Source organism: Sciurus carolinensis, chromosome X (assembly GCF_902686445.1).
Source record: "Sciurus carolinensis chromosome X, mSciCar1.2, whole genome shotgun sequence".
NCBI lineage: Eukaryota > Metazoa > Chordata > Mammalia > Rodentia > Sciuridae > Sciurus > Sciurus carolinensis.
The window spans coordinates 61001074-61012825 of NC_062232.1; the positions used below are offsets into that span (position 1 = coordinate 61001074).

The 11752-nt window shown below is 32.8% G+C and overlaps 1 pseudogene; it reads left to right on the plus strand.

The window, feature by feature from the left end:
• Positions 1–5445: 5445 nt before the first annotated feature.
• On the plus strand, positions 5446–5919 carry LOC124972602 (60S ribosomal protein L35a-like; annotated as a pseudogene).
• The last annotated feature ends 5833 nt before the right edge of the window (positions 5920–11752 follow it).

The window sequence follows — 11752 nt, forward strand, 5'->3', positions numbered from 1 at the left end:
GCAGGGAATATTCAGTTTAATGATGTGTATTGTTTGCATTGTTTGTTGTTGCTATTTGTCTCACCCTAAACTGGGAGATACTGGAAACCTTGAGGGATACTGTAAGTACAAAGGGTAGGAATTCTGCATCCTGAAATACAAACTGTTAGTTAAATACACAAACAACATGATAAAAAAACAAGGAAACAATCTGCCCCAAGCAAACAAAAATATTTCACTAATAATCCATCAATACCATATTGGAAGAAATAGCAGAGAAGGAGTTTAGAAATTTTATAGTTAAACTGATCTGTGAGGTAAGGAACAATGTAAAGAGTGAAATCAGAAAAAAAATACAGAAAATGAAAGATCACTTCAATAAAGAAATAGAGATTCTGAAAAAAAATCAAGTGGAAATCCTCAAAATGAAGAAGTCAATAAACCAAATTAAAAATTTAATAGAAAGCGTCACCAGCAGACTAGACTACTTGGAAGACAGAGTTTCAGGCAACAAAGACAAAAATATAATCTTGAAAATATATTTGATCATGGAGAAAATATGTTAACAGACTATGACCAGAGCCTCCAAGAAATACAGGATAACATGAAAAGACCAAACAAAGATTTATCAGGATAAATGAAGGCTCAGATATAAAAAACAAAGGAAAGGATGATCTTTAAAGAAATAATATCAGAAAATTCCCCAAATCTTAAAAATGAAATGGAAATCAAATACAGGAGACTTATAGGATCTCAAATATACAAAATTACAACTGACCTACAAGTCACGTTATGAAAATGCCTCACATTCTGAATAAAGATAGAATTTTAATGTCTGCTAGATAAAAATGACAGGTAAAATTTAAAAGGAAGCCAGTACAGATCTCAACTGATTTCTCAACCCAGTCCCTAAAACCTAGGGAGTCTTGGAATTATATATAAAAACCTCTGAATTAAGATGAATGACAACCAAGAATACTATACCAAGCAAAATTAAGCTTCAGAATTGATGATGAAATAAAATCCTTCCATGACAAACAAAAGTTAAAAGAAGTCACAACTAGAAAGCCTACACTACAAAACATACTCAATAATATATTTTATGAAAAAGAAATGAAAAATAAAATTGAAAACCAGCAAGTGATTAAATACATTAAAGAATAGTCAATCAAAGGAGAAACTAATTTATAGTAAAAACCAGAAATAAATCAAAATGCCTGGGAATAAAAATTATTTCTCAATATTAATATTCAATGTAAATGACCTAATATTAATCAAAAGATATAGAATGGCAGATTGGATTAATAAATAAGACCCAACAATAAGCTGTACTGGGGATTGGAACCAGAGGCATGTAAACACTGAGCAACATCCTCAACCATTTTATATTGATATATATACATATATATATACACACACACACACGCACATATATATATATATATATATATATATATATATATAAAGATGCCATCAAAAACCTATCAACAAAGAAAAGCCCAGGATCACTTGGATTCTCAGTCAAGTTCTAACAGACCTTCAAAGAAGAACTTACACCAATACTCCTCAAATTATTCCGTGAAATAGAGAAGGAGGCAAAACTTCCAAACTCATTCTGTGAAGGTAGTATAACCTGATTCCAAAAGCAGACAAAGAAAAATCAAGGAAAGAAACTTCAGCTCAATCTTCCTAATGAACATATATGCAAAAAATCTTAATAAAATACTGGCAAATTGCATACAAAAATATCAAGTGGAGATTGTTACAGGGGTGCAAGGCTGTTTCAACATAAATAAATCAGTAAATGTAATCTGCCACATCAGTAGACTTAAAGACAAGAATCACATGATTTTTTCAATAAATGCAGAAAAAGCATTTGACAAAATACAGCATTTACTCATTTTCAAAACACTAAAAAACTAGGGATCGTAGGAACATACCTCAACTTTGTAAAAACTATATATGCTAAATCCAAGGCCAACATCATTCTAAATGGAGAAAAATTGAAAGTGTACCCTCTAAAAACTGGAACAAGGCAGGGATGCCCCCTTTCACAACTTCTATTCAACATGGTCCTTGAAACCCTAGCCAGAGCAATTAAAAAATAGAAAGAAATAAAAGGGATACAAATAGAAAAGATGAGCTCAAACTATCCCTATTTGGTGATAATATGACCCTATATTTAGAAACTCTAAAACATCCACCAGAAGACTTCGAGAACTCACAAATGAATTCAGCAAAGGAACAGTATATAATATTGATCCCAATAAATCAGGTGTGTTCATATGCATCAATGATAAATCAGATGAAAGGGAAATTAGTAAAACTATTCCAAATGTAATAACCTTGGAAAAAATAAAGTACTTGGAAATCTATCTAACAAAAGTAGTGAAAGACCTCTACAATGAAAACTACAGTACACTAAAGAAAGAAACTGAAGTAGACCTCAGAAGATGGGAAGATGTCCCCTGTTCTCGGAGAGACAGAATTAATATTATGAAAATGGCCTTTCTACCAAACGTGCTTATACAGATTTAATGCAATTCCTATGAAAATTCCAATGACATTATTCATAGAAATAGAAAAAGTCATCATGAAATTAATTTGGAAATACAAGAGATCCAGAATAGCTAAAGCAATCCTTAGTAAGAAAAGTGAGGCAGGAGGCATCACAATACCAGACTTTATACTATAGAGCTATAGTAACAAAGACAGCATGATATTGGCACCAAAACAGACATGAAGATCAAAGGAACAGAACAGAAAACACAGAGATAAACCCACATAAATAATGTTATCCCATACTATACAAAGGGGACAAAAAAATACTTTGGAGAAAAGATAATGTCTTCAACAAATGGTGCTGGGAAAACTGGAAATTCATGTGTAGCACAATTAAATTTACCCCCTATCTCATACCCTGCACAAAACTCAACTCAAAGTGTATCAGAGACTCTGGGTCTCCTGAAAGAAAGCATAGGCCCAACTCTCCATCATGTTGGTTTAGGAGCTGAGTTCCTCAACAAGACTCCTAAAATGCAAGATCTAAAACTAAGAGTCAATAACTGGGAGAGTATCAAACTGAAAAGATTCTTCACAGCAAAGGAAAAGTCAAGCATATGAAAAGAGAGCCTACACAATGGAAAAAAAATTGTTTGCCACCCATACCACAGATAGAGCATTAAAATCCAGGACTTACAAAGAACTCAAAGAACTCATAATACATGCAAAAAACAAATGATCTAATAAATAAATTGGCAAAGGAACTGAACAGGCCCTTCACAGAAGAAATATTAATGGTCCAAAAATACATAAAAATATTCAACATCTCTAGCAATTGGAGAAATGCAAATTGAAACTGCACTGAGATTTCATTTCACTCCAGCCAGAATGGCAACAATAATGAATACAAGTGACAATAAATTTTGCCAAGGATGTAGGGAAAAGGTTTTATTCATACATTGCTGGTGGGTCTGCAACTTGGTACAACCACTGAGGAAAGCACTATGAAGATTCCTCAAAAAACTGGGAATGGAACCGTCATTTGACCCAGTTATCCAGCTCCTCAGTATATATACAAAGGAATTAGAATCAGTATACTACAGTGGTGCTTCCATATCAATGTTTACAGCAGCTCTACTTACAATAGTTAAACTATGAAAACAAACTAGGTGTCATTCAACAGATGAAAGGATAGAGAAAATGTGGACCATATAAACACAGAAATATTACTCAGTCATAAAAATAATGAATTTATAACTTTTGCTGGTAAATGGATGGATTTGGAAACTACCATGCTAAGTGAAATAAGCAAATGAAAAAAAACCAAAGGTTGACAGTTATATCTGATATGTGAATGCTAACATACTACAAGGGTGGGGGAATAGAAGTTCAGGGGATTGGCCAAGGGGGGATGAAGGGAAGGGAGAAGAGATGGGATTAGGTAAGACAGTAGAATGAATTGGACATAACTTCCCTATGTTTATATATGAATATGCCACCAATGAAACTTCACATCATGTATGACCATAAGAATCAGATTCTAATTGGAATAAGTTATACTCCATGTATGTATAATATATCAAAATACACTATACTGTCATAAGAACCTAAAAATAACAAATACATTTTTTAAAAAATGAAATATCCTATATAATCAATATTAAATTTTCCTTTCCACAAAGTCCTAGGACACAGATAAACATACACTAAGATTTTTGCAATTGTATAATATGCATGGGCTTTACTTGATTTTGAAATACCTCATTCTTCATTTCATCTGAGACATCATCGAAAAGTTTTTTATATGTTCATCAGATCCTTGAATATTCTGGGCCATATATTCTTCCAAAATTTATTTTAGGTTGGTTTTTTCTAGTTTTGTGAGGAATGAAATTGATATTTTATTGGGAATTGCTCTGAATCCATGTAAGGTTTTTGATTATTTGACAATTTTTACAATATTAATTCTGCCTATCCAAAACATCAGAGATCTTTCCTTCTCCTAACATATTCTTCAATTACTTTCTTCAGCGTTCTACAGTTTCACTGTAGATGTTTCACCAACTTGGTTAATGTGTTTCCAAATATTTAATAAGAAAAACAGCATGATACTGGAATAAAAACAATTCAGGGAGACTAATTGAACAGAATAAAAAACATAGAGACAAACACACATAAATAAAGTCATCTGATACTCAACAAAGTTATCAAAAACATATGTTGGAGAAAAGATATCTTTGTTAACAAAAAGTGAAAAACTGGAACTATTCCTGTCTTTCACAGTGCACAAAAGTCAACTCAATGTGGATCAGAGATACAAGAATTAGGTCGAAACTTTGCAACTCTAGATTAAAACAAGCTCCCCAATTCTGCATATTGCCACTGGTATTGACTTTCTTAAAGAAGACTTCTAAAGCACTGGAAATAAAAATGGAAATCAATAAATTGGATGGCATTGAATTTAAACAGCTTCTGCACACTCAAGGAAACAATAAAGAGTGCAAAGAGAAAACTGACTACATGAAAAAAATTGTCAGCTACTCTTCCAACAGTGGATTAATATCCAGAATTCATAATAAAGTCAAAAAACTTAACATCCAGAAAATTAACTCAAATAAAAGGGCAAAAGAACTAAATGGATATTTCTCAAAAGAAAAAAAAATATAAATGATCAACAAATAGGTAACAAAATGTTCAATATCCCCAGCAATCAAGGAAATACAAATCAACACTACACTGAGATTTCATTTTGCTCCAGTTAGAATGGCAGTCATCAAGAATACAAAAAATAAATACTGAATAAGGTATGGGAAAAATGTACAATCATACATTGTTGGTGGGACTGTAAATTAGTACAACCACTCTGGAAATCAGTATGGATATTTGACAAAAGATTAAAAATAGAGTTCCTGTCATCTTGAATCTGTGGAGGCCTGCTGGGATTAGAACTTCGAAAAGGCAAATATGCCTGGAAGGTATCAATGCAAGGCCATTTTTGCTCACTATAAGCGAGAACTCTGGAACCAAAGGGAGCTCATAGCTCTTCTTTAAATGAAAGATATTGGAGCTATGGTTGTGACTCAGTGGTACAGTGCTTTCCTGACATGTGTGAGGCACAGGGATCAATTTTCAGCACCACATATAAATAAATGAATAAAGTTCTATAAACAACTAAAACATTATAAAAACACATAAATTAAAGATATTTATATAGATGAAAGTGAATCCTAATTGGGCAAGAGATATGCCTATGTGCAGAAAGTGACAGACAACACAGTGACTTCTGACAGCAAAGCAAACAAAACCAGAGTAATCTGGGGAAAGGAAATATATGCCAATGAAAACAGGAGCATGGTTCACAGCAAATCTCAAAGCAACCTTCTTGCTAAGGCCATTGGACACAGAATTTATGTGATGCTGTACCCTTCAAGGGTTTAAACTAATGACAAATAAAGAAAAATGGATTTATGCTCTTATAAAAATGATTAGAAATAGAACCAGCATATGACCCAGTTATCCCACTCCTCAGTATTCATCCAAAAGAACTAAAATCAGCATACTATATTGATATAGCCACATCAATGTTTACAGAAGAGCAAATGACAATAGGAAAGTGGTGGAACCAGCCCCTGTACCCATAAACAGATAACTAAATAAAGAAAATGTGTTATAAATATCCAGTGGAATTTTACTCAGCTATAAAGAAGAATGAAATTATGCCATATGATTGTGAATGGATGGAATGGGAAAACATCATATTAAGTGAAATAAGCCATACTCAGAAAGCCAATGGACAAACATGTTTTCTCACATGTGGAAACTAGACCAAAATAAGGGAACATAGGCAGGATCCCACTAAAATGGAGGGTAAATCAGTGGATTCCAGGAAGGGGAAAAATAATGAGGGAGAAGGGACTGGAAAAGAGAAGAATAGAGGAATGAACTGGACCAAACTATGCTTTATACATATATGGATATATCAAAGTGAATTTCACCTGTATGTGTACCTATAAAGCAATAATTTAAAGAACGATATGTAAATAGAAGACCAGTAGAGTAGACCAGAAGAGTAGAAGAAGGGGAAGTGTGCAGGAAGGATGGAAGAGAAAGAGTGCTAGGTACTGAAGTGAAACAATTTATATTAGCTAGTATAATTATGTCAAAATGAACCTCAATATTATATATAACACTAAGTAAAAAGGAGTGTCCTTTCTCAGTTGAATATTCATGGTGTCCTCATCAAATTTATTTTAATCCAATGAGAGTTTATTTCTGGGAATTTTATGCTATTTTATTTGGCTACATGAATTTCTTTATTCCAATGCTATAGTCTTTGGAATACTGTAGCTTTGCAGTAAGTTTTAAAATCACAAATTCAGGACTAGGGATATAGCTCAGTAGTAGAAGGCCTGCCTATCATGCATGAAGCCCTGGGTTCATGTAAATAAAATCACAAATGTGAGTTTTCATCATTGTTCTTCTTTTTTAAGACTGGTTATTCGTGATACCTTGAGATTTCAAATGAATATAGGGATAGGTTTTTTTATTTCTGCAAAAATGCATTGGTAGCTGCAATTTGATAAGTATTGCACTGAATTTGTAGATTATTTTGTGTAGCATTCATGCTTTCAGAATATCATCCAATCATCCATAAACAATTTTTGTGTTTCCATTTGTATATTCTTTTTACAGTAATATTTTGATGAAGGTTTCATGTACAAATCATGAGCCTCCATTATTGAATTAAATCATTAGTGTTTCTTCTTTTTTAGATTTCTTCTAATTGGTTGTACATAACAGTAGCAGGTAAATGGATGGAATTGAAGAATATCATGCTAAGTGAAATAAGCCAATCCTAGAAAACCAAAGGACAAATGTTTTCCCTGATAAGTGGATGATGATACATAATGGGAGTGGAGGGTAGGGCATGAGAGGGGAACAGAGGAACTTTAGATTATATAGAGGGAAATGAGAGGGAGGGGGGTATGAAAAATGGTGGAGTGAGACAGACATTATTACCCTATGTACATGTATGATTACATGAATGGTGTGAATCTACATCGTGTACAACCATAGAAAGGAAAAATTGTACCACATTTGTGTACAATGAATCAAAATGCAGTCTATAAAAATAAAAATATAAAAGGATACATTTTGAGAAATCATCCATAAATGGAGTATAATTTCTCATTCTCCTGATTACTGGTCATGTAATTATATATGTACATAGGTTAATAATGTCCAATTCATTCTACTATCCTTCCTAACCCCATACCTCCTCCCCTCCTCTCACCACATCTGACTAATGCAAAGTACCTCTATTTATCCATACTGCCCCTTATTGTTAATTATCGTCTACATATTAGAGAAAACAGCTCTTCTTTGGTTTTTTGAGATTGGCTTATTTTGCTTAGCATGATATTCTCCACCTCTATCCATTTGTCTGTAAATGTTATATCATTCTTCAAGGTTGAGTAGTATTCCTTTGTGTATATACACCACATTTTCTTTATCCATTCATCTGTTGAAGGGCATCTACGTTGGTTCCATAGTTTGGCTATTGTGACTTGGGCTTGTATAAATATTGATGGGGCTGCATCATTGTAGTATGCTTACTTTAACTCCTTTGGGTATAATCAGAGGAGTGGAATAGCTGAGTTAAATGGTGGTTCTATTCCAAGAATTGTGAGGAATCTCCATACTGCTTTCCAGAGAGGTTGCACCAATTTGCAGTCCCACCAGCAGTGTATGAGTGTATGAGTTTTCCTCCACATCCTTGCCAACATTTATTATTGATTGTATTCTTGATAATTACCATTCTGACTGGAGAGAGATGAAATCTTAGAGTAGTTTTGATTTGCATTTCTCTAATTGCTAGAGATATTGAACATTTTTGATATATTTGTTGATCAATTGTATTTCTTCTGTGAAGTGTATTTCTTCTGTGAAGTGTCTGTTCAGTTTCTTAGACTATTTATTGATTGGGTTATTTGTTTTTGAGTTTTTTTTTTTGATGTTTTCGTAGTTCTTTATATATCCTAGAGTTTAATACTCTATCAAAATTCATTTGGCAAACATTCTTTCCCGTTCTGTACGCACTCTTTTCATGTTATTGATTGTTTCCTTTGCTGAGAAGAAGCTGTTTAGTTTGGATCTATCTCATTTATCGGTTCTTTATTTTACTTCTTGTGCTTTAGGATTCTTGTTAAGTAAGTCAGTTCCTAAACTGACATGGTGAAGATTTTGGCCTACTTTTTCTTCTGTTAGGTGAAGGGTCTCTTTTCTAGTGCCTAAGTCATTGATCCATTGACAGATGAGTTTTGTGCAGGGTTAGAGATAGGGTTTTAATTTCATTTTGTTATCTATAGATTTCCAGTTTTCCCAGCACCATTTGTTGAAAAGGCTATTTTTTCTCTAATGAATGTCTTTGGTGACTTTTCTAGCATGAGATAACTGTGTTTATGTGGGTTTGTCTTTATGTCTTCCAATTCTGTACCATTGGTCTATGTGTCTGTTTTGGTGCCAATACCATGCTGATTTTGTTACTATGGCTCTGTAGTGTAGTTTAAGGTCTGATATTGTGATGACTCCTGCTTCATTTTTCTTGCTACAGATGTTTTTGGCTATTTTGGGTCTCATATTTTTCCAGATGAATTTTATGATTGCTTTATCTATTTCTATGAAAAATGACATTGGGATTATTTGGAGTTACATTAAATCTTATAATGTTTTTGGTAGTATTTGACAATATTAATTCTGTCTATCCAAGAGCATGGGAGAGCTTTCCTTCTTCTAAGATCTTCTTCAATTTCTTTCTTTAATGTTCTGTAGTTTTAATGTAGAGGTCTTTCACCTCTTTTGTTTGATTGATCCCAAAGTATTTTTTTGAAGCTATTGTGAGTGGGATAAGTTTCCTAATTTCTCTTACTGTGGATTCATTATTGATATATAGGAATGTGTTTGGTTTGTAAGTGTGATTTTTATAGCCTGCTACTTTGACTCTAAGCATTTATTAGTTCTAGAAGATTTTGGTGGAATTTTTTGATCTTCTAAATATCGAATCATGTCAGCAAATATTGATAGATTTATTTCTTCTTTTTCTACTCATACCCCTTTAATTTCTTTCATCTAATTGCTCTGGATAGATTTTCCAGGTCTATGTTGAATAGAAGTGGTAATAGAGAACATCCTTGTCTCCTTCCAGGGTTTACAGGGAATTATTCCAATTTTTCTCCTTTTAGAATGATGTTGGCCATGGGCTTAGCATAGATAGCTTTTATAATGTTGAGTTATGTTCCTACTATCCCTAGTTTTTCTAGTGTTTTGAATATGAAGGAGTGCTATATTTTGTCAAATGCTTTTTCTGTATCTATTGAGATGATCATATGATTCTTGTCTTTAAGTCTATTGATGTGATTAATTACATTTATTGATTTCCATATGTTGAATCAACCTTGCAACCCTGGAATGAACTGCACTTGATTGTGATGCAGTATATTTTTAACATGTTTTCATATGTGATTTGCCAGAAGTATGTTGAGAACTTTTGCATCTATGTTCATCAGGGATATTGATCTGAAGTTTTCTTTCCTTGATGGGTCTTTGTCTGGTTTTCTTATCAGGATGATATTAGCCTCATAGAATGAGTTTGGAACAGTTCCCTCATTTTCTCTTCCATGGATTACTTTGAGGAGTATTGGTGTTAATTCTTATTTGAAGGTCTTGTGGAACTTGCCAAGAATTGCTCTGGTCCTGGGTTTTTCTTGTTTGGTAGGCTTTTGATGGCATCTTTCTATTTAATTACTTGAAATTGATGTGTTTAAATTGTGTATGTCTTCCTGATTCAGTTTTGATTGGTCATGTGTCTGTAAAAATTTGCTGATGTCTTTGATATTTTCTATTTTATTGGAGTATAAATTTTTAAAATAGTGTCTAATTATCTTCTGTATTTCAGTAGTATCCATTATGATATTTCTGTTTTCATTACAAGTTTTAGAAATTTGAGTTTTCTCTTTTTAACATGGCTAAGGGTTTACCAATTTTATTAATTTCTTTAAAGAATCAACTTTTTGTTTTTCAATTGTTTGATTTCTTTTGTTTCAGTTTCATTGATTTAAACTCTGATTTTAATTATTTCTTGTATTCTACTGCTTTTGATATTGATTTGTTCTTTTTCTAGGGCTTTGAGATGAAATATTAAGTCATTTGTTCAATAACTTTCTATTCTTTAAATGAACGAGCTCAATGCAATGAACTTTCTTCTTAGCACTGCCTTCACAAGTGTCCCAGAGAATTTGATATGTTTTATCAGTGTTCTCATTTATCTTTAAGCATATTATTTAGTCTCCTGGTGTTGATTTCTAATTTCATTCCAGAACTATCAGACAGAATGCAGGATAATATCTCTATGATTTTGTATTAGCTAAGAGTTGCCTTGTGGCATAAGATATGATCTATTTTAGAGATGGTTCCATGTACTGCTCAGAAGAAAGTATATTCACCCTTCAATGGATGAAATATTCTATATATGTCTGTTAAGTACAAATTATTGATTGTATTATTTAGTTTGATAGTTTATTTGTAAATTTTTGTTTGGAACATGTATCCAGTAATGAGAAATGTGTGTTAAATTAACCAGTATTATTGTGTGTGGTCTATTTGATTCTTGAAATTGAGAAGGGTTTGTTTGATGTACATAGGTGCTCCACTGTTTGGGGCATAAATATTTACATTTGTTATGTCTTGTTGATATATAATTCCCTTAAGCAGTAATCTATGTCATTTTTTTTCCCTCTGACTAACTTGGGCTTGAAGTCCACTTTATCTGATTTGAGGAGGAAAATAATTGCTTGTTTGTGTGGTCCATGTGAGTGATAATGTTTTTTTCCCATTCTTTTACCTTCTGTCTGTGGATGTCTTTGCCTATGAGGCAAGTCTCTTAGAGACAGCATGTTGTTGGGTCTTGTTTTTTAATGCAATTTCCCAGTCTATGTCTTCTGATGGATGATGGATGAGTTTAGGCCATTTACTTTCAATGCTTTATTGAGATACTACTTGTATTCCAGGTTGTTTTGATTTATTTCTGGTCTTAAATTTGACATAGTTTCTCCTTTGATGATCTTTTCCTTTAGTAAAGTTTCTCCATTTACTTGTTTTCACTATTTTTTTTTTTTCATTTCCTCCTTATGGAGTATTTTGCTGGGAATGTTCTCTGTTGCAGACTTTCTAGTTGTGAATTCTTTTAACTTTTGTTTATCATGGAAGGTTTTTA